The 24688-nt window shown below is 42.3% G+C and overlaps 1 pseudogene; it reads right to left on the bottom strand.

Annotated features, from left to right (window-relative positions):
* Positions 1–4302: 4302 nt before the first annotated feature.
* LOC145881494 (trace amine-associated receptor 13c-like) lies at positions 4303–5308 on the bottom strand (annotated as a pseudogene).
* Between the last annotated feature and the right edge of the window lie 19380 nt (positions 5309–24688).

The following is a 24688-nucleotide window of genomic DNA, read 5'->3' as shown; positions in this document are numbered from 1 at the left end:
CTAAATGGAAAATGACCCCAAGCATACTTCCAAAGTTGTGGCAAAATGGCTTAAGGACAACAAAGTCATGGTATTGGAGTGGCCGTCACAAAGCCCTGACCTCAATCCCATAGAAAATTTGTGGGCAGAACTGAAAAAGTGTGTGCGAGCAAGGAGGCCTACAAACTTGACTCAGTTACACCAGTTCTGTCAGAAGGAATGGACCAAAATTCACCCAACTTATTGTGAGAAGCTTGTGGAAGGCTACCCAAAACATTTGACCCAAGTTAAATAATTTAAAGGCAATGCTACCAAATACTAATTGAGTGTATGTAAACTTCAGACCCACTGGGAATGTGATGAAAGAATTAAAAGCTGAAATAAATCATTCTCTCTACTATTATTCTGACATTTCACATTCTTAAAATAAAGTGATGATCCTAGCTGACATATGACAGGGAATTTTTACTAGGATTAAATGTCAGGAATTGTGAAAAACTGAGTTGAAATGTATTTGGCTAAGGTTAACTTCCGACTTCAAGGATTTACCCTTTGTCAACTATGACTCACCTTTGAATGTATTGGTCATTGATCTGATACAGGGTCACTGATGAGGTTTTCAACAAAAGAAACCCAAATCCAGGATGGAGGGGTTCAGTGAATGTGGTGTAGAATGTGTAAAGGTGTGTCAGCGTACCAGAGGAGGACACACTATAGAAGGACAAAGTACCAGCTGGCCAGTCCAGATACACTCCAACTCTGTTAGATACAGGGCCAAGGATGGACCTACTATGGACTCCAGCATTGTAAAAGTCATAAACGCTCTCAGAGCCATACATACACCAGGAATTGCTGGTGAGTCCAATACATGCCTTTCCCATCATTCCTTTGTACACCACACCAATGGCAGGCCAACCACCATCCCAGTCCATCTCCCAGTAATATCGAGATCCAGATAAGCCTTCTCTGCAGAGAACTTGGCGATAACGGTCAAATCTGTCTGATTCAAGTCGTGAAATTAGTGCTGCGTTTGTGAAACAAGCATTTAGCATGTAAGATGTGTCTATATGGATCCTGGATCATATTATATCTGTGTCGATCCTTGATCATTATTTAGTTGTATTGACACTGGATCATATCATATCTGTGTTGATCCTGGATCTTCATATATCTGTGTTGATCCAGGGTCATCATATATCAGTGTTGATTCTGGACCGACATATGTGACGAACCGCCTTGATTCGGTCTTACGTAGCAAAATTTGAAATTTAGTTTTTTACATTGGATAAAAGTAGAGACACAAAGCTACAAAATGGTATATCATGCATTGCATTTGAGGAACAATGAGAAAGAAATTCTGCTTTGAAATTTGATATACTTGTAATCTCACTTTTGAGAAGAATATTTGGGACCTACTGGAGAGCTGTTCTTTGTCGACTCCCATTCAGCATTGTTCACACCCTCTAATCTTTAGCCCCCACCCAAACTCTGACAGCTGTTTACATGTTATCCAGAGCGTTGGTGACTGTAACTGTGCTGCTGGCAACAATTAAATTATGCTTTTTTTGCGGACGTTTACTGACACCGGCCATATTCAACGGTTGTTGAATTCATTAGTTATTCTGCGCACTGGCACACTCAGACAAGAGTGCTCTGAAATCGGAGTAGATGGCCAGACTGAATTTACAAACTCACCTGAAATGGTTACTTGCATAGTGGAGTCTTTTATTAAAACAGCTAACAATGAACCATAATCCAAAGTCATGACATTACTATCCTGCATGAATCTGCAGGTAGCTAATTAACCAGGTTCAATGTTAGTCAGCTAGCATTAGTCTATAACTAGCCAAGCAAATGGATCTGAGGGAGAAACTCCCCAAATACAGGTGTGCTGAGCTTGTATCGTCATACCCTGTAATCACTGGCAAAGGTGCTTCAGCAAGTTACTGAGTCAAGGGTCTGAATACTTAGGGCTCTCCAGAGGGTGGTGTAGTCTTCCCAACGTATCACCGGGGGCACACTGCCTGCCCTCCAGGACATCTACTGTACCCGATGTCACAGGAAGGCCAAAAAGATCATCAAGACCATCAACCACCCAATCCACGGACTGTTCACCCCGCTATGATCCAGAAGGCGAGGTCAGTACAGGTGCATCAATGATGGGACCGAGAGACTGAAATACATCTCAAAGCCATCAGACTGTTAAATAGCCATCACTGGCAGACTACCACCCGGTTACGCAACCCTGCAACTTAGAGGATGCTTCCCTATGTACATAGACATGGAATCCCTGGTCACTTTAATAATGGAACACTAGTCACTTTAATAATGTTTATATGCTATTTTACCCTTTCATCTCATATGTACCACTCAGACATTGCTTGTCCTAAAATGTGTATATATTTTTCAATTCCATTCTTTTACTTTTAGATTTGTGTGTATTATTGTGAATTGTTAGATACTACTGCACTGTTGGAGATAGGAACAAAAGCATTTCACTACACCCGCAATAACGTCTGGTAAATGTGTGTATGTGACCAATAAAATGTGATTATGAAATCATTTTGTTGTGTATTAAAGGTAGTAAGCCTTGAAACGTAATGTTCATTTAAATGATGTATTTATATATTTGTTCCCTTACCCTGTAACCAGTCTGTAAACTGCTCCTAGTCTATGCCACTCTGACATTGCTCATCCATATATTCATATATTATTAATTCCATTCCTTTACTTAGATGTGTGTGCATTGGGTATTTGTTGTGAAATTGTTAGATATTACTTGTTAGATATTGCTGCACTGTCGGAACTAGATGCATAAGCATTTCGCTACACCTGCAATAACATCTGCTAAACACATGTTTTTGACCAATACAATTTGTTTTGATTTCTAATGAGTGACTGCAATCAGTCACAGCCTAGAAACAAGAATGTTATCATTTACAGACAAAACACGTTACTTCCTTCAGCACACTACTACAACAGTGTGACTGTTTTGGAATAAAATGACCAATATATTTCCTTTAACATTGTCAAGGGTGTGTACGGGAGGAGAAGTCAGGTGCAGGAGAGCAGAGTGTAGTGAACAGGCGCACTGTTCAAAGCATCTATAAAGTATTAAGAAAGTATGAATAGTCCTCACTTCAGATGAAGGACTGCAAAACTCCTTTACAATTTTTTTATTTAACCTTTATTTAACTATGCAAGTCAGTTAAGAACAAATTCTTATTTTCAATGACAGCCTAGGAACAGTGGGTTAACTGCCTTGTTCAGGGGCAGAATGTCAGATTTGTACCTTAACAGCTCAAGGATTCAAACTTGCAACCTTGCGGTTTCTAGTCCAACACTCTAACCACTAGGCTGCCCTGCCACCCCTAATGACCAGTAAATGGTTTATAAATACATTTATTAAAGATCTTATGAGTGATCTTCTGAATCATTATTACAGACTATAAAAGTTGTTTATAAAGGTGTGAATAACTAGCTTACAAAATAAATATGGAAGTAATGAAACATTTTGAATGAACTATTTACTAATCCATTATAAACTATTTAGTGTGTTACCCAATCTCTATATTAATTCACACTAAACAGCTTCTGAGAGAGCTGCTCTGGTGTGACCCCTGACCTGGCAGCAGTGATGTAGTGAGAGTAGTGGTAGTGTTCATAACCAGTATGTTGAGGTTGAAGTGTCTACTGTGGTCTCCTGCACTGATGTGTTGAATAATTAATGTATATACTGTAGCAGTTATTTATAAATGTCAGAATACCTAGCTGAATAACATTTCACAAATGTGGCCTTAATATTAAATGGTGAGCAAACTGTAAATGCCTTACAAATGGTTTATTACTGAATGTTATTATAAAGTGTTACCCATAATTGCATATTCTTACATTTACCTTCATCTACTTACACAATACACCATTGAGATAGACTTGGATGTCATCTGACATGCAGTATTGTACATTTCCGCTTTACTACACTTGATGAAGACGTTGTGTCACAATTGAGCCACTAGAGGGAGATGTTAAACCACATATTGAAAGACTCATGACGTCCTCGGAATGTACTTTTAGAATACTTACTTTTTATCATTAAGTAACACAGAACAACCACAGCCTTAGGATTTAGAGTACACAATCCACAATGACTATGATGTCTTTTATAAAACAAGCTTATGCCTTCTCTAAGTCATTCCAATCCAATCCAGACAAATCAATCTCTATCAACACCACGTGTATCTATGATGACAATACTGAGATAAGTAATGTCAGTGTATTGTTACATGAAATAAATAATTATAACAATTGTAGAACAAAACTATATCAAACCTATGTTTGCCAACCGAGGGAAAACATTTATAGGAACTATGAACCTCTTATCTTCAAAGTTAAAATAAGTTTAGCTGTCACTTTGAACCATGGATAAAAGAAAGCATAAATTATTGGATTAATTAAGGAATTAACAAGTGGCAGAAAACTGATGAAATATGGTAAGAAATTGTCACTTAAAATAGGAAAAAAATGGAACATAAATAGAAATGGAATCCAACAAATGAAATAGTTGATAACAACAATACCTAGAGTTTTTGCTGCTTTTCTCTCAGAATTATTAGCCCGTACAGTTTTAACACCAGACACACTGGCAGCCTCTTTTGAAAATACCTTTCTGGCCTGTGATCTGGCCACCACAAAGATTTTCATATAAAGTGTTATAATAATAGAGCACGGGACAACCATTGTAATTACCAGGTCAATGATATTACCCCAGGTTATTCCTTCAAAAAATAAAACATTCTTTCAAACACCTACTGGGTACCTGCACATTTACTAAGTTTTTTATAACAGCAGCATCGTATATGATACAACAACACCAGGTAATGGATATAAAATACATTATTCTTGTTATTGTTATTCTAGAGTGGTATAATAAGGGATCACACACAGCAACATAGCGCTCAATAGATATCAAGACCAAATTGCCCAGAGATAAAGAAGTACATAAAAAAGAGATGTAGAATTGAAACACACAGAAATATTTCCCAAACCCCCAGCAACGTTCCATTTTTGCTACAGTCGTTACTGGTATCACAATCAGTCCCACCAGCAGATCTGACACAGCCAGAGAGAGGATGAGCAGGTTGGTTGGAGTGTGGAGCTGCTTGAAGTGAGAGATGGAGATGATCACCAGTATGTTCAAAAATACTGTTACTGCTGAAATCAATGAGAAGAAGATGTACAGTGTAATGTAGATAGATGTCGATAGCAAAGCCTTTCTGCAAGAAGAGTTTCTGTCTTGAAAACAGTACTGAATATCTTCCTTTTTCTCCATTTGTAATAAAAGGTAAAAATGCTGAGGTCCTTCTCCTGCTTGGTCCTGTGTGTGACCCTGTCAGGTCCGCCTTCTGACAAACTCTGAGCTCTGCCTCTCTATTTATCCCTGAGTTACTGACAGAAACTCCCTTCCCCAGCATCTTTGATCTACACACACACACACACACACACACACACACACACACACACCACACACACACACACACACACACACACACACACACACACACACACACACACACACACACACACACACACACACACACACACATACACATACACATACACACACACACACACGGTTGGATAAACAAATAATTAACGAAAGCATGATGTAATGTAATACAGGATTGGATGTTGCTGTGCCCACCTAGCCTGTCCTTCAGCCTTACTGATAGTTAGAGATGAGAGAAAAGGTACATTTTCTCCAATTCAAATCAAATTGTATTTGTCACAAGCGCCGATCAGGTGTGGATATTACAGTGAACTGCTTACTTACAAGCTGTTAACCAACAATGCAGTTTTAAGAAAAAATTAATGTTAAGTGAAAAATAGAGAAGCAAAAAATAACAGTAACAAATAATTTGAGCAGCAGTAAAATAACAATAGCAAGGCTTTATACAGTGTGTACCGGTACAGAGTCAATGTGAGGGGGCACCGGTTAGTCGAGGTAACTGAGAAAATATGTACATGTAGGTCGAATTAAAGTGACTACGCATAGATAATAAACAGAGAGTAGCAGCAGCGTAAAAGAGGCGAGGGGCAATGCAAATAGTCTGGGTAGCAATTTGATTAGCTGTTCAGAAGTCTTATGGCTTGGGGGTAGAAGCTGTTAAGCAGTCTTTTGGACCAAGACTTGGCAGTCCGGTACCGCTTGCCGTGCGGTAGCAGAGGTAACAGTCTATGTCTAGGATGGCTGGAGTCTTTGACAATTTTTAGGGCCTTCCTCTAACATAACCTGGTATAGAGGGACTGGATGGCAGGAATCTTGGCCCCAGTGATGTACTGGGTCGTACTGACTAGCCTCTGTAATGCCTTGCCGTCGGAGGCCGAGGAGTTACAAATACCAGGCAGTGATGCAACAAGTCATGATGCACTCGATGGTGCAGCTGTAGAACTTTTTGAGGATCTGAGGACCCATGCTAAATCTTTTCAGTCTCCTGAGTGGGAATAGGCTTTGTCGTGCTCTCTTCGTGACTGTCTTAGTGTGCTTGGACCATGATAGTTTGTTGGTGATATGGACACCAAGGAACTTGAAGCTCTCAACCGCGACTACAGTCACGTCGATGAGAATGGGGGCATGCTCTGTCCTCCTTTTCCTGTAGTCCACAATCATCTCCTTTGTCTTGATCACATTGAGGGAGAGGTTGTTACCCTTGCACCACACGTTCAGGTCTCTGACCTCCTCCCTATAGGCTGTCTCATCGTTGTAGGTGATCAGGCCTAACACTGTTGTGTCATCGGCAAATTTAATGATGGTGTTGGAGTTGTGCCTGTCATGCGGTCGTGCAGTCATGAGTGTACAGGGAGTACAGGAGGGGACTGAGCACCCCTGAGGGGCTCCCTGTGTTGAGGATCAGCGTTGCGGATGTGTTGTTACCTACCCTTACCACCTGGGGGTGGCCCGTCAGGAAGACCATTCTGAGCATTATAAATGGGAAAATATAGTATGGGTGATGATTTGGTCATTTAAAGGTTTTTAAACATGGGAAATTGGATAACTGTGCAGACTAACTGTTTTTGGTGATGTCAGTGCTCAATTTGGAACATAATCTACAACCTCAGAAAACAAGACGAGATGCCACATGTCAGCTGGCTAGTGTAGGAAAGCTGACAGTAAGGAAGTTGATGAGATGGCATAACTTTATTGTGTACATGCTTATAGCACTTATAATCAAAATGAATAGTGGCATTCCATATAAATATTCCAAAGACGTTTAAAATTGTCCATCTGACCTGAATTATGAACCATCACGGTGACAAATACTTTTTGTCAGACATCAGAACAACCAAACTGTATTCTGACCCAATCACCCATTGATGTTTTTTTTAATGTGATCAAGAAGTGTGATTTCCAGTTCAGTTCAGTTGTATCGATCAGTGATCTCAAAAGCACTTCAAGTAATTAGGGGCAGTTCAAAATGTACAGGGAATATTTTCACATGAACCTCCTCTTGTACTGTAAAAAATGTACACAACCTCCTCCCTCATAGAATTAACTCTAAATAATGCTTAGAAACGTGGATATCGACATTGCCACTTCAGCATACTTTTGTGGCACTGTCGATGCCACGCAGGGCTACGGGCCAGAAGGTTGAGGGATCGCCGACCAACACGGACGAGCTCAATCTCCTTGCATGTTTCATTAGGCTTACAACACGATGAGAGCTGGCTGCCGACAATTATCATCGAGTGGGAGATCAGATTTCCAACATTTTGATGCCAAGAATATAAAATAAATGCAATGCAACATAAGTTTTCACCAATAGGTTTCTTTGCCAATAAATCACACAACTAATAAACAAAGCGTAACGACTTTGGGCGCTTCAATATCATGTCTTGCATTTTCAACACCACAATAATCAGACTTTGACAATAGCGACAAACAGAAAATACATCACTCCCTACCTTCTAGGCCTTACCAGTAGAAGATATCCCTCCAGTGGTGTGGGGGCTGTGCTTTGGCAAAGTGGGTGGGGTTATATCCTGCCTGTTTGGCCCTGTCTGGGGGTATTGTCGGATGGGGCCACAGTGTCTCCCGACCCCTCCTGTCTCAGCCTCCAGTATTTATTCTGCAGTAGTTTATATGTCGGGGGGGTAGGGTCAGTCTGTTATATCTGGAGCATTTCTCCTGTCTTATCCTGTGTCCTGTGTGAATTTAGGTATGCTCTCTCTAATTCTCTCTCTCTTTCTCTCTTTCTTTCTCTCTCTCGGAGGACCTGAGCCCTAGGACCATGTCTCAGGACTACCTGGCCTGATGACTCCTTGCTGTCCCCAGTCCACCTGGCTGTGCTGCTGCTCCAGTTTCAACTGTTCTGCCTGCGGCTATGGAACCCTGACCTGTTCACTGGATGTGCTACCTGTCCCAGACCTGCTGTTTTCAACTCTCTAGAGACAGCAGGAGTGGTAGATATACTCTGAATGATCGGCTATGAAAAGCCAACTGACATTTCCTCCTGAGGTGCTGACCTGTTGCACCATCGACAAACACTGTGATTATTATTATATGACCCTGCTGGTCATCTATGAACATTTGAACATCTTGGCCATGTTCTGTTAAAATCTCCACCCGGCACAGCCAGAAGAGGACTGGCCAACCCTCATAGCCTGGTTCCTCTCTAGGTTTCTTCCTAGGTTCTGGCCTTTCTTGTGAGTTTTTCCTAGCCACTGTGCTTCTACACCTGCATTGCTTGCTGTTTGGGGTTTTAGGCTGGGTTTCTGTACTGCACTTTGAGATATCAGCTGATGTAAGAAGGGCTGTATAAATACATTTGATTTGATTTGATTTGATCAGTATCAAAGGCTTAGCTTTAAAATCTGTCAGGTTCATTAAATAGGACCCAAAACACCAGTCTCAACGTCAACAGTGAAGAGGCAACTGCTGGATGCTGGCCTTCTAGGCAGACTTCCTTTGTCCATTGTCTGTGTTCTTTTTTTCTTTTTATTTGCCTGTCTGAGATATGGCTTTTTCTTTGCAACTCTGCCTAGAAGGCCAGCATCCCGGAGTCACCTCTTCACTGTTGACGTTGAGACTGGTGTTTTGCGGGTACTATTTAATGAAGGATCATCAAAGGCCGTGCTATAAATTCTCAGACAACCTAAAGACTCCTAGAGGCCCTTCGAGACTCCCTCCGCCCACCCAAGGACGTCAGAGTACAAAAATCAGTTAACCACCTAACTGAGGAACTCAATTTAACCTTGTGCAATACCCTAGATGCAGTCCTACCCCTAAAAACAAAAAAAACATTTGTCATAAGAAACTAGCTCCCTGGTATATAGAAAATACCCGAGCTCTGAAGCAAGCTTCCAGAAAATTGGAACGGAAATGACGCTACACCAAACTGGAAGTCTTCCGACAAGCTTGGAAAGACAGTACCGTGCAGTATCGAAGAGCCCTCACTGCTGCTCGATCATCCTATTTTGTGGCTTAGCCTCTTAGCCTCTTTTGTGGCTAAGTCAGGTCGTAGACCTAAGCCAACTCCCTGTGCTTATTATGGGGGGCGTATAGAGTGGAGAGCGCCGGAGTATGCGGAAGTGCGCACGATCTCGCCCATGCGCACGCACAGTTCGGTGCGAGCGATCCCAGCCCCTCGCAAGTGCTGTGCTAGAGTGGGCATCCAGCCTGGAAGGAGGATGCCTGCACAGCACATCTGGCCACCAGTGCGCCTCCTAGGCCCAGGCTACCCTACACCTGCTCTACGCACAGCAATTAGGCCTCTGCACAGCCCAGTTTGCCCTGTGCCAGCACTTGGCTCGTACAGGGCTACTATTACCATCCAGCCAGGACGGGTTGTGCAGGAGGTGCGCTCGAGACCGCCAGTGCGCCTCCACGGCCCAGTGTATCCTGTTCCCGCTTCCCGCACTAGCCCTGAGGTGCGTGTCTCCAGTCTGGCGCCTCCACTACCAGCCCCACGCACGAGGCCTCCAATGCGTCAGCCCAGTCCAGCTCATCCTGCTCCTGCTCCTCGCACTAGCCCTGTGGTGCGTGTCCTTAGTCTGGCGCGTCCTAAGCCAGCCCCACGAATCAGGCCTTCAGTGCGCAGTCCCCATCCAGAGCTTCCGGCAACAGTGCCTCGTCCAGAGCTTCCGGCGACAATGCCCCGAAGAGACACGGCCCACAGTCCGGAGCCGAGAGAGACGGCCCACAGGCCGGAGCCGAGAGAGACGGCCCACACTCCGGAGCCGAGAGAGACGGCCCACAGTCCGGAGCCGAGAGAGACGGCCCACAGTCCGGAGCCGAGAGAGACGGCCTACAGTCCGGAATCGGTGCAGCGAGAGTCGCCCTACAGTCCGGAATCGGCGCAGCCAGAGTCGCCCTTCAGCCCGAGGTCTCCAGCAGTTTAAACGTACCCAATTTAAACAGGTTACTACTCTGGCCCAGAAACTAGAAATTGCATATTATTATTATTATATTTGGATAGAAAACACTCTGACGTTTCTAAAGCTGTTTGAATGGTGTCTGTGAGTATAACATAACTCATATGGCAGGCAAAAACCTGAGAAAAATCCAAGCAGGAAGTGGAAAGTCTGAGAATTGTAGGTCTTCATTTGATTCTCTATCGAAGCTACAGTGTCTGTGGGATGACGTTGCACTTCCCAAGGCTTCCATTGGCTGTCTAAAGCCTTCAGAAAGTAGTTTGAGCATTCTCCTGTCACTGGGCAGATAATAGGAGCTCAGTTACTGAGTGGTCTGCCTGGCAACAAAGGGATTGGATATGCGCGGTCAGCAAAGCACGCGAGCATGCCGTTCCTTCTTTTTCTTCTTGAATGAATATGCTATTGTCCGGTTGGAATATTATCGCAATTTTACGTACAAAATACCATAAAGATTGATTTTAAACAGCATTTGACATGCTTCTAAGTACGGTAATGGAACATTTTGACTTTGTCTCTCGTTCCGCGCTCGCGCGTTATGCCTTTGGATAAGTGATCTGTACGCACGAACAAAACGGAGGTATTTGTACATAAATATGGATTATTTCAAACAAAAACTAAATTTATTGTGGAAGTAGCAGTCCTGGGAGTGCATTCTGACGAAGATCGGCAAAGGTAAGAGAATATTTGTAATACTAATTCTGAGTTTAGGTTGCCCCGAACTTGGCGGGTGTCTGAATAGCTCGCCGTGATGGCTGAGCTATGTACTCAGAATATTGTAAAATTTGCTTTCTCTGTAAAGCTATTTTAAAATCTGACACAGCAGCTGCATCCAGGGGTAGTCTATCTATAATTCTTTAAATATATGTTATATATTTTGTCAATGTTTATGATGAGTATTTTTGTAAATTGATGTGCACATTCACCGGTCGTTTTGGTGGGAATACATTTTCTGAACATCACGCGCCAATGTAAAATGCTGTTTTAGGATATAAATATGAACTTTAACGAACAAAACTAAATTACTCACGATAAACGTTCACAAAAAACATAACAATTATTTTAAGAATTATAGATACAGAACTCCTATATGCACTCGCTATGTCCGATTTTAAAATAGCTTTTCGGTGAAAGCACATTTTGCAATATTCGAAGTAGATAGCCCGGCATCACAGGGCTAGCTATTTAGACACCCACCAAGTTTAGCACTCACCAAAGTCAGATTTACTATAAGAAAAATGTTATTACCTTCGCTGTTCTTCATCAGAATGCACTCCCAGGACTTCTACTTCAATAACAAATGTTGGTTTGGTCCCAAATAATCCATTGTTATATCCAAATAGCAGCGTTTTGTTCGTGCGTTCAAGACACTATCCGAAAGGGTAAATAAGGGTCACGCGCCCGACGCGTTTCGTGACAAAAAAATTCTAAATATTCCATTACCGTACTTCGAAGCATGTCAACCGCTGTTTAACCTGTTAGGGCTAGGGGGCAGTATTGACACGGCTGGATAAAAAACGTACCCGATTTAATCTGGTTACTACTCCTGCCCAGTAACTAGAATATGCATATAATTATTGACTTTGGATAGAAAATACCCTAAAGTTTCTAAAACTGTTTGAATGGTGTCTGTGAGTATAACAGAACTCCTATGGCAGGCCAAAACCTGAGAAGATTTCAAGCAGGAAGTGGCCTGTCTAAGAAGTAGTGTTTCATCTTGGCTCTTTTTATTGAAGACTCAGGATCTGTGCAATAACGTGACACTTCCTACGTCTTCCATAGGGTCTCAGAGCCCGGGAAAAAGTTGAAAGATATCGAGGCAGGCTCTGGCTGAAACACTTTATCGCTTTTGGCAAGTGGCCACTCAGAGTACTATGGGCTTAGGCGCGTGCCCGCTTCGACCGAATGGTTTCTTTTCCTTTGTCTGTTTATCTAAACGCAGATTCCCGGTCGGAATATTATCGCTTTTTTATGAGAAAAATGGCATAAAAATTGATTTTAAACAGTGGTTGACATGCTTCGAAGTACGGTAATGGAATATTTAGAATTCTTTTGTCACGAAATGCGCCATGCTCGTCACCCTTATTTACCCTTTAGGATAGTGTCTAGAGCGCACAAACAAAACGCCGCTGTTTGGATATAACGATGGATTATTTTGGACCAAACCAACATTTGTTATTGAAGTAGAAGTCCTGGGAGTGCATTCTGACGAAGACAACAAAGGTAATAACATTTTTCTTATAGTAAATCTGACTTTGATGAGTGCTAAACCTGCTGGGTGTCTAAATAGCTAGCCCTGTGATGCCGACGCTTGCGTCCCACCTAGCCCATAGAGGTTAAAATCAATTTTTATGCCATTTTTCTCGTAAAAAAACGATAATATTCCGACAGGCAAAGCGTGTTTACGTTCAGAGATAGAGAAAGTAAAAGCATGGGATCCCCTCGTGCACGAGCCTCAGTCTGATGGCCCTCTGATCAACCACCATCCAAACGCGCTAAAGTTTTTCAGCCAGCGGCTGGAATTACATCATTCAGCTTTTTCCCGTGTTCTGAGAGCCTATGGGAGCCGTAGGAAGTGTCACGTTACAGCAAAGATCCTAAATGTTCAATAAACAGAGCCAAGAAGCCCAAGGAATGGTCAGAGAGGGTACTTCCTGTTTGGAATCTTCTCAGGTTTTTGCCTGCCATATGAGTTCTGTTATACTCACAGACACCATTCAAACAGTTTTAGAAACTTTAGGGTGTTTTCTATCCAAAGCTAATAATTATATGCATATTCTAGTTTCTGGGCAGGAGTAGTAACCAGATTAAATCGGGTACGTTTTTTATCCAGCCGTGCAAATACTGCCCCCTATCCCCAACAGGTTAAAATGGTGTAAAATAGTTGTATGGTTGAGGAAGTTGAATTATGACATTTTGTTGTTTTTGAATTTGCCGCCCTGATATTTCACTGGCTGTGTCCCACCTAGCCAATAGAAGTTAACGATCAACGGAAATAGTGTTTTTTCTGTAATAGGGAATTAATGATCATTGGGTCAGAGACATGGAAGGAATTTGTCTAGACATTGAGCCTGAAACAGGATACTTGTTATTTGGCCATTGGCCCAGTTTTATTGCAAGGAATTCTAATTGGTCAACCACAGACTAGGTTTCGGTCATAAAACTACTTCCTGTCTCTTTGTTCTGTGGAGAGTATCACTGAGGACAGGGGAGAATGAACATCAACCTCAGCCTAACATCTAACATCTGTCCTCTTTGAATAAACCTATTTTCTCCACCTGATTTGTTTTGGGTTCTATGTTATTGAAGAGTAACATCAACTGCTAACCTGATGAAACATTTAAAATGGAAATTTTAAATAAGTATTCAGACCCTTTACCCTGTACCTTGTTGAAGCACCTTTGGCAGCAATTGCTATGACGATACAAGCTTGGCACACCTGTATTAGGGGAGTTTCTTCCATTTTTCTCTGCAGATCCTCCCAAGCTCTGTCAGGTTGGATGGGGAGCGTCGCTGCTGAGCTATTTTCAGGTCTCTCCATAGATGTTCCATCGGGTTTAAGCCCGAGAACTGGCTGGGACACTTAAGGACATTCAGAAACTTGCCCCGAAGCCACTCCTGCATTGTCTTGGCTGTGTGCTTAGGGTCATTGTCCTGATGGATGGTGAACCTTCGCCCCAGTCTGAGGTCCTGAGCGCTCTGTAGCAGGTTTCATCAAGAATCTCTCTTTACTTTGCTCCGTTTATCTTTCCCTCGATTCTGACTGGTTTCCCAGTCCCTGCCACTGAATAACATTCCCACAGCATGATTCTTCCAACACAATGCTTCACCACTGGGATGGTGCCAGGTTTCCTACAAACGTGACACTTGGCATTCAGGCCAAAGAGTTCAATCTTAGTTTCATCAGACCAGAGAATCTTGTTTCTCATTGTCTGAGAGTACATTAACGTGCATTTTGGCAAACGCCAAGGCTGTCATGTGCCTTTTTTTGAAGTGTGCCTTCCGTCTGGCCACTCCACAATAAAGACCTGATTGTTGGAGTGCTGCAGAGATGGTTGTCCTTCTGGAAGGTTCTCCCATCTCCACAGAGGAACTCTGTAGCTCTCTCAGAGTGACCATCGGGTTCTTGGTTACCTCCCTGACCAATGCGCTTCTCCACAGATTGCTCAGTTTGGCCAGGCGACCAGCTCTAGGAAGAGTATTGGTGGTTTAAACTTCTTCCATTTAAGAATGATGGAGACCACTGTGGTCTTGGAGACCTTCAATGCTGCAGACATTTTTCTCCAGATCTGTGCCTCGACACAATGCTGACTCAGAGCTGCACTGTCAACTGTGGGAATCTATATAGACAGGTGTGTGCCTTTCCAAATAATGTCCAATCAATTGAATCCCTGTGGCTCAGTTGGTAGAGCATGGTGTTTGCAATGCCAGCACAGTGTATGCAATGCCAGGGTTGTGGGTACGATTCCCACGGGGGGCAAGTACAACAAAAAAAATGCATGGAATGTATGCATTCACTACTGTAAGTCGCTCTGGATAAGAGTGTCTGCTAAATGACTAAAATGTTTAAAAAAAAATGAATCTACCACATGTGGACTCCAATCAAGTTGTAGAAACATCAAGGATGATCAATGGAAACAGGATGCACCTTAGCTCAATTTTGAGTCTCATAACAAACGTTCTCAATACTTAAGTAAGTATTTCTGTTTTTATTTTTAATACATTTGAAAATTAACAAAAAAAAGGTTTATGTGGTATTGTGTGTAGATTGATGAGAAATACAAATAATTGAATACATTTTCGAATAAGGCTGTAACTTAACCTCTAGAGGACCCCTTCCCGCTCTGATCCCGGTACCGGGATTTATTGACAAGATACCATAGCGGGAAATTCAAAACTGCAAGAATCTAATAATTTCAATTTCTCAAAAAATCTACTATTTTTCACCATTTGAAAGATAAACATCTCCTAAATCCAACCACGTTGTCCGATTTCAAAGAGGCTTTACGGCGAAAGCATAAAGTTAGGTTATGTTAGCCTCTATGGGCTAGGTGGGACGCAAGCGTCCCACCCGTGGTGCACTCCATCAACAGCAGGTGCATTTCAAGAGCGGCAAATTTGAATCCAAATAAATGTCAAAATTCAAATTTTTCAAACATACAACTATTTTACACCCTTTGAAAGATAAACATCTCCTTAATCTAACCACGTTTTACGATTTCAAAAAGGTTTTACGGCGAAAGCATAAATTTAGAGTATGTTAGGACAGTACATTTACAAGAGTTGTGTGTAATGTTTTGTCAATTCAAAGACAGGGTCACCAAAACCATAAAACCAGCTAAAATGATGCACTAACCTTTTACAATCTCCATCAGATGACACTCCTAGGACATTATGTTAGACAATGCATGCATTTTTAGTTCTATCAAGTTCATATTTATATCCAAAAACAGCGTTTTACTATGGCATTGATGTTGAGGAAATCGTTTCCCTCCAATAACCGGCAGTCAAGTCAGCACCACAAATTAAATAATTAAAATTAGAAAACATTGGTAAAATATTATATTGTCATTTAAAGAATTATAGATTTACATCTCTTGAACGCAATCAACTTGCCAGATTTAAAAATAACCTTACTGGGAAATCACACTTTGCAATAATCTGAGCACTGCGCCCAGAAAAATACGCGTTGCGATACAGACTAGCCGTCATGTTGGGGAGATCTAAAATTGAAAATACTATGTAAATAATCCATTACCTTTGATTCTCTTCATCAGATGTCACTTCCAGGTATCACAGGTCCATAACGAATGTAGTTTTGTTCAAAAAAGCTCATCATTTATGTCCAAAAATCTCTGTCTTGTTAGCACATGATCTAAACCCGCCGGACTTCACTTCATGAACGAGGGGAAAAAATATATTTACGTTCGTTCAAACATGTCAAACGTTGTATAGCATAAATCATTAGGGCCTTTTTTAACCAGAACATGAATAATATTCAAGGTGGACGAATGCATTCTCTTTTATAACGTATTGGAACGAGGGTACCCAACATGAACTCGCGCGCCAGGTGTCTAATGGGCCATCATCGTTCCATGGCTCTTGTTCGGTCAGATCTCCCTCCAGAAGACTCAAAACACTTTGTAAAGGCTGGTGACATCTAGTGGAAGCAATAGGAAGTGCCAAAATATTCCTCAGCCCCTGTGTTTTTCAATGGCATAGGTTTAAAGTCAATACAACACATCAGGTATCCACTTCCTGTCAGAAAATGTCTCAGGGTTTTGCCTGCCAAATGAGTTCTGTTATACTCACAGACACCATTCAAACAGTTTTAGAAACTTTAGAGTGTTTTCTATCCATATATAATAAGTATATGCATATTCTAGTTACTGGGTAGGATTAGTAACCAGATTAAATCGGGTACATTTTTTTATCCAGCCGTGCAAATACTGCCCCCTAGCCCTAACAGGTTTTAAGAGAGTACATTGAAAATAGCTGTGTGTAATGTTTTGTCAATTCAAAGACAGGCGTCACCAAAAGCAGAAAACCAGCTAAAATTATGCACTAACCTTTGACAATCTTCATCAGATGACACTCCTGGGACCTTATGTTAGACAATACATGCATTTTTTGTTCCATCAAGTTCATATTTATATCCAAAAACAGCATTTTACAGTGGCGGTGAAATTCAGATTATTTTTTCCCTCAAATGCTTCCGGTGATCAGCGTTAAAATTTACAAAATTACTATTCGAAAACATTGGTAAATTATAATATTGTCATTCAATGAATTATAGATTAACATCTCGTAAATGCTACCGCATTGCCAGATTTCAAAATAACTTTACTGGGAAATCACACTTTGCAATAAACGGGGTGCTATGCTAAGAACAATAGGCTAGGCTATACAGGTTAGCACCATCTTGGAACCATCTAATATCAATAATACTATTGTAAACATTACCTTACCTTTGATTATCTTCATCAGAAGGCACTTCCAGGATACCCAGGTCCACAACAAATGTTGTTTCTTTCGACAAAGTTCATAATTTATGTCCAAAGAACTCCAAGTTGTTCCACGTTGTTAGCACGTTCAGTAGGCTACTCAAAATGTAGGGCGGGGGGGAGGAAGTCACGACGAAAAGTTTAAAAAAATCTATTTACGTTTGTTCAAACATGTCAAACGTTGTTTAGCATCAATCTTTAGGGCCTTGAGAACGTGAAACGGATAAATATTTCAACAGGACCTCTCCTGTGTCTTGATAAACGTTTGAAATACAAAGTCTCATCTCACATGAATGCGCATGTGCGCGCAATAATGAAGTGACGACATCCCAGGGACGTCAACTTCCCTTCCTTGTCATCCGGTCTCTGTTCATCATAGATGCTTCAAACAACTTTATAAAGATCGTTGACATCTAGTGGAAGTCGTATGAAGTGCAAAATGAATCCTTTGTCACTGTGTGTTCTTTTAGCACTCGAAAATAGTACAGCCACAACATTTTCATTTTCATTTCCTGCTTGTATTTCTCTCAGGTTTTTGCCTGCCATAAGAGTTTTGTTATACTTACAGACACCATTCAAACAGTTTTAGAAAATTCAGAGTGTTTTCTATCCAAATCTGTTAACCTCTCTAGGGTAGGTGGCACCAAATCGTCCCACCTACATAACAGCCAGTGGAATCCTGTGGCGCGTTATTCAAATACCTTAGAAATGCTATTACTTCAATTTCTTAAACATATGACTATTTTACAGCTATTTAAAGACAAGACTCTCGTTAATCTAACCACACTGTCCGATTTCAAAAAGGCTTTACAACGAGAGCAAAACATTAGATTATGTCAGCAGAGTACCCAGCCAGAAATAATCAGACACCCATTTTTCAAGCTAGCATATAATGTCACAAAAACCCAGAAGACAGCTAAATGCAGCACTAACCTTTGATGATCTTCATCAGATGACACACCTAGGACATTATGTTATACAATACATGCATGTTTTGTTCAATCAAGTTCATATTTATATAAAAAAACAGCTTTTTACATTAGCATGTGACGTTCAGAACTAGCATACCCCCCGCAAACTTCCGGCGAATTTACTAACAATTTACTAAATTACTCACGATAAACGTTCACAAAAAGCATAACAATTATTTTAAGAATTATAGATACAGAACTCCTCTATGCACTCGATATGTCCGATTTTAAAATAGCTTTTTGGTGAAAGCACATTTTGCAATATTCTAAGTAGATAGCCCGGCATCACAGGGCTAGCTATTTAGACACCCAGCAAGTTTAGCCTTCACCAAACTCCGATTTACTATTAGAAAAGTTTGATTACCTTAGGTGTTCTTCGTCAGACTGCACTCCCAGGACTTCTACTTCAATAACAAATGTTGGTTTGGTCCCAAATAATCCATAGTTATGTTCAAACAGCGGCGTTTTGTTCGTGCGTTCAAGACACTATCCGAATGCTAAATAAGGGTTACGAGCATGGCGCATTTCGTGACAAAAGATTTCTAAATATTTCATTACCGTACTTCGAAGCATGTCAACCGCTGTTTAAAATCAATTTTTATGCCATTTTTCTCGTAAAAAAGCGATAATATTCTGACCGGGAATCTGCAAATAGGTAAACAGACGAAAGAAAATAAAGCATGGGGTCGACTCGGGCACGCGCCTAAGCCCATTGTCCTCTGATTGGCCACTTGTCAAAGGCGATAATGTGTTTCAGCCTGGGGCTGCCTCGACATCGTTCAGCTTTTTCCCGGGCTCTGAGAGCCTACGGGAGCCGTAGGAAGTGTCACGTTACAGCAAAGATCCTCAGTCTTCAATAAACAGAGGCAAGAAGAACAACAACTTGTAAGACAGGCCACTTCCTGCATGGAATCTTCTCAGGTTTTTGCCTGCCATATGAGTTCTGTTATACTCACAGACACCATTCAAACAGTTTTAGAAACTTTAGGGTGTTTTCTATCCAAAGCCAATAATTATATGCATATTCTAGTTACTGGGCAGGAGTAGTAACCAGATTAAATCGGGTACTTTTTTTTATCCGGCCGTGTAAATACTGCCCCCTAGCCCTAACAGGTTAATAATATGCATAACCTAGCTTCTGAGTTGGTGTCGGAGGCAGTTAAAAAGCGGCACAGATTTTTTTCAAAATTCGCAATACTGCCCCCTAGCCCCAAAATGTGGAAAAAGTAAAGTGGTATGAATACTTTCCAAATGCACTGTATGTATGTTAGGGCAGTCACAGTGGCCTGTGCCTGCTAATCTGAAGCAGCTACAGTGTTTCCTGGGGTTTGCCCATTTTTACAGACGTTTCATCCGTGACTACTGTCATTTGGCAGCTCCTCTCACCACTCTCACCACCACCTCCACTCCTTTCCACTGGTCCCATGAGGCAGTGTTCTGGAAAGTCAAGCACCGCTTCACTTCCTCTCCAATCTTTACCCAGCCAGAACCAGAACTCAAGTTCATCCTCGAAATGGACGCTGCCGACACCGGGGTAGGTGCTTTTCTGTCTCAACGTTCACCCTCTGCTCAGAAGCTCCATCATGTGCCTTCTTTTCCTGCAAGCTCTCACCTGCAGAGAGACATTTTGACATTGGTAACCTGGGAACTTCTGGCCGTGAAGCTGGTTCTTGAGGAGTGGCGTCACTGGTTAGAGGGTTCGGTTCTCCCTTCATTGTGTAGACGGATCACAAAATCCTATCCTACATCCAGACCGCCAAACGTCTGAACCCTTGGCAGGCCAGCTGGGAATTGTTTTTCGGAAGATTCAACATCACACTCATCGCCCCGGATCTAAGAATACCAATCCTGACACCCTATTCCGTCAGTTCACAACTGACGGGATACCCTACCTCCTGGAGTGCTCAGCTACCCTGGGTGGAATATGCCCACAACATGCTCATCAACACCTCGTCCGGTATGTCACCCTTTGAGTGTGCTTTGGGTTACCAACCCCCTTTGTTCCCTGCCCAAGAGATCGAGGTAGCAGTGCCCTCAGTCCAGGACCACAGGCAAAGTTGTCATCGCACCTGGAGGAGGGCCCGGGCTGCTCTTCACCGTGCCTCCACCAGGACCCAATCCCAAGCTAACCATTGCTGTGCTTCAACTCCAGTCTACACTCCAGGCCAAAAGGTATGGTTCTCGTCTAAGGACTTGCCCTTGAAAGTGGCTTCCAAAAAACTAGCCCCCCAATTCATTGGTCCATTTGAGATTGATAGTGTCATTAACCCATCTGCTGTGCATCTGAAACTTCCAGACTCTCTCAAAATCCACCCCACCTTCCATGTGTCTTTGATTAAACCAGTCTGCTCCAGACCTCTGTCCCCCCCTGCAGCTGCTTTTCCACCCCCTCGGCTCATCGATGACCATCCTGCCTATACCGTCCGGCGGCTTTTTGATGTGTGCCGTCAGGGTCCCAGTTGGCAGTATCTGGTGGACTGGGAGGGATACAGGCCTGAGAAGCGTTGCTGGGTGCCCCATCACATTCTGAACCCTCGTACAGGATTTTCATACCTCACACCCTGACTAGCCGGGTCGTATGCCTGCTCCTGCCACACCCCCTAGTGGACATCCGGTGTCTCCTTGACCTGCAGCCATTCCCCCAGTACACTCTCACTCTCCCCCTCCTTCTCCCTCTGTGTGTGTGTGTGTGTGTGTGTGGTTGGAGACAGGTGTGCTGGAGTCAGAGCAGATCCCCACCAGCTGCAACCCATTCCATAATCAAGACCTCTACAAATACTCAGTCCTGCCACTTCCAATCTGACAGATTGTAATCTCTGTTCAGTCAGTCATGCTTCTAGCTATTTGTTGTTATTTAAGATCCTGTATCCTGCTGTGCCCGTTTCCCTGCCTGACGCTGTTTATCCTCTCACTGCAGTTTTGCCGCTCTGACTCTGGTTCCTGTCTCCTGTTCCACATCTCACCACCCTGCTACCCTGTTCTGGATTCAACACACCACCACTCCCTTGGATTCCCCTCTGGACCTGTTTACCCTGTCCCAACCAAGCTTACTCCAACCTCAGCCTACACATCTGGTTTCCTACAACTCATCCGAGCTTCCCCAGATCTGCACTCCATCTCTCCCTGTTGTAATAAATACCTTGGTTCATTCATCCCAGTTTCCTTGTCTAAGTCTCATCTTGGGTTCCCCTGTGCTGCTCCGCCTAACAATATGATTGAATTGTTTACAACACAGTGCCCCAACACTGTTTTCCAGCATCCCAAAACATAATATAAACTGCACTTCGTCATATATTATCTCAAAATGTAGTCTGAACATGTTGGAAACATGGTGGAAGGACCTGGATTAATTGAAATGTAAGAAAACCAACACCATCTGAAAATGTATTCATTTCATACACACATGTGCAATTAACATAATTTATACACATTTGACATCAGTCCAAATTCATTTTGAACAATACTTAACTACATTCAGAAAAAAAGCCATTAGAAGCAGACCTAAAGTGATTTTGTAATATTGTTGAGATTTGGATAAATGCTATGCAAATTGCCATTCCATAACGGCATCGTTGGTATGACCCCCTTGACTTCTCAACTGTCCGGTAGAGTTTGGTTATTTCCAAAATAAACATCAAGTTGAAAAAAATAAACTATTGGAAATTCAATTTCAAGAAGAGACAGTTAAACGTGTAAAGAACCATGATCGTAAGGTTCTAATTGAAACCTTCATGGTGCCATAAAGAACTCTTTCCTAAGGTTCTATAAAGGTTCTGTGGACTGGTGACAGGTTGTCACTTATCAAACCAATCAACTATTTTGCATAGATGGAGCTTCAAACAGAGGGTGTGTTTCTGAAATATGTTCAGCAACAAGCAAGCTGTCATAAGATACAAAACTAACGGTGAGCGTTAGAAGCCAGCCCTGCCATTGAAATGCAAAATGTGAAACTGAAGTTCTTTAGAGTTCCAATATTCAAGACAACAAAAGGAGATTTGGAAGGATGGCGTTGCGAAACTACAGGACACATCATGACATGTGTCATTTGGTCAGTGCATAAGAAAATAACAGTCAAGCAGTTGATAAGACGCTACATCTTTATGGTGTATGTTCTAATTGCATTTCATAGGAACATTCCATAGACTTGTAAAAATGTCCACCTGAACTGAAGTATGAAACAATGATTCAAGTTGAGGGAGACAGTTACATCATTGGGACACATAATATTTACCAGTCATCACCCTGCAGTATTCTGACCCAATATTTTTATTTATTTAAGGTGTCAAACAAGAACACACACACACACACACACACACACACACACACACACACACACACACACACACACACACACACACACACACACACACACACACACACACACACACACACACACACACACACACACACACACACACACACACACACACACACACACACACACACACACACACAAGCAAGCAAACGTCTGTGGCTGATGTCACTGGGACTATATTGTCTCTACTGTGTAACTCTTTAATGATGTTAGTTTGGCATTTTTAAGTTTCTGACACCAGAGGGTCCTGTTATCACCTGTATGCAAGGCTCTGGAACAATGAGGTCCAAAACTCTAAGGAATTCTACCAATTAAAGGTGTTGGAGACACACAAATGCTTTACTCCAGGGCCCTAATAAGGCATAAACATTCAACGTGAACCTAAGTAAAGCTCTATTGTCATATGTGTGAGTGTAACAATGTTTCTTCTGTACCTCTCCTCGCCCCTACCTGGGCTCGAACCAGGGACCCTCTGCACACATCGACAAAAGTCAGCCTCGAAGCATCGTTACCTATCGCTCCACAAAAGCCGCGACCATTGCAGAGCAAGCAACAACTACTTTAAGGTCTCAAATAGAGTGACGTCACCGATTCCATTAGGCCTCAGCCTCAGTACAACCCTCACCCCTAAACAGGTCTCATTACGAGACCATGAGTCTGACTCACCTCTGCAACACATTTTACATTTTAGTCATTTAGCACATGGGGGGGGGGGGTTGTGGCATTGGTAAAGATACTCATTAAGAGGTAGGTTTTCAGACTAAACCTCCCCCTAACCTCACTCTCAATCCTACACCCTCTCTGTAGTGTTTTTGACAAATAACAAGACATTTTCACAAGTACAGAACTGATATTTCCTTTTTTTTACCTGGCCTTTCTGAGTTGGCACATCCTGATTTCATGGGCCATGATCCAGGATCAACACATATATAATATGATCCAGGGTCAATATAGACATATCTAACATGCCAAAAGACTCTGGTGTGACCCCTGACCTGGCAGCAGTGACGTAGTGAGAGTAGTAGTAGTGAGAGTAGTGGTAGTGAGAGTAGTGGTAGTGACTGTAGTGGTAGTGGTAGTGAGAGTAGTGGTAGTGAGAATAGTAGTAGTGAGAGTAGTAGTAGTGAGAGTAGTGGTAGTGAGTGTAGTAGTAATGAGAGTAGTAGTAGTAGTGAGAGTAGTAGTAGTAGTGAGAGTAGTAGTAGTGAGAGTAGTGGTAGTGAGAGTAGTGGTAGTGAGTGTAGTGGTAGTGAGAGTAGTGGTAGTGAGAATAGTAGTAGTGAGAGTAGTAGTAGTGTTCATAACCAGTATGTTGAGGTTGAAGTGTCTGCTGTGGTCTCCTGCTCTGTTGTGTTTCCATCGTTCAGCCAGGTGATAGCAGGAAGAGGGATGTCACAGGTTAGAGACGCAGGGTTGTTCATCACCACACTCACATGTCCTGGACCTGGTTCTGACCACAGATAATGGGGGAGACTGGAGGGACAAAACACACACACACACACACACACACACACACACACACACACACACTGTACACCTACATTTGTAGCATTTTGGGGTTGTTGTTTACGTACCATATACCTCCAGGCTGTACTCCTTGGCTGCGTTGCTGACGGCAGTGCGAGTTTTGCAGCAATGTGTCAAATCGATTAGAGCCCGGGTGGCCGTGTGGCGCTCCATCGCTGACCTTGGGTTGTGGCTAATAGTGTGGAGTTGCCAAGAGGTTAGCAATTATGCCCTTAAAGGGAAATTACACTCAAAAACCATCTTAAGTAATTTTTTTTACTGGTCCACTGTTGATACAGTCCCAAAATGTTTTATATGTCTGATGTCAACTTTTGTGTCACCGGCCACATCATCATACAGTATGACAATGACTTTTGCATCATACGATACTTCGCATCATCTTGATGTTGTGGCCGTCGACACTTTGATTCTTGTTTTTGAGTGACGTTTCCCTTTAAAGATGGAATTCGTATCGGTGAAACTGCCAT

Source organism: Salmo salar, chromosome 08 (genome assembly GCF_965601325.2).
Source record: "Salmo salar chromosome 08, fSalSal1, whole genome shotgun sequence".
Lineage (NCBI taxonomy): Eukaryota > Metazoa > Chordata > Actinopteri > Salmoniformes > Salmonidae > Salmo > Salmo salar.
This window is presented reverse-complemented; position numbering and strand designations above follow the sequence as displayed.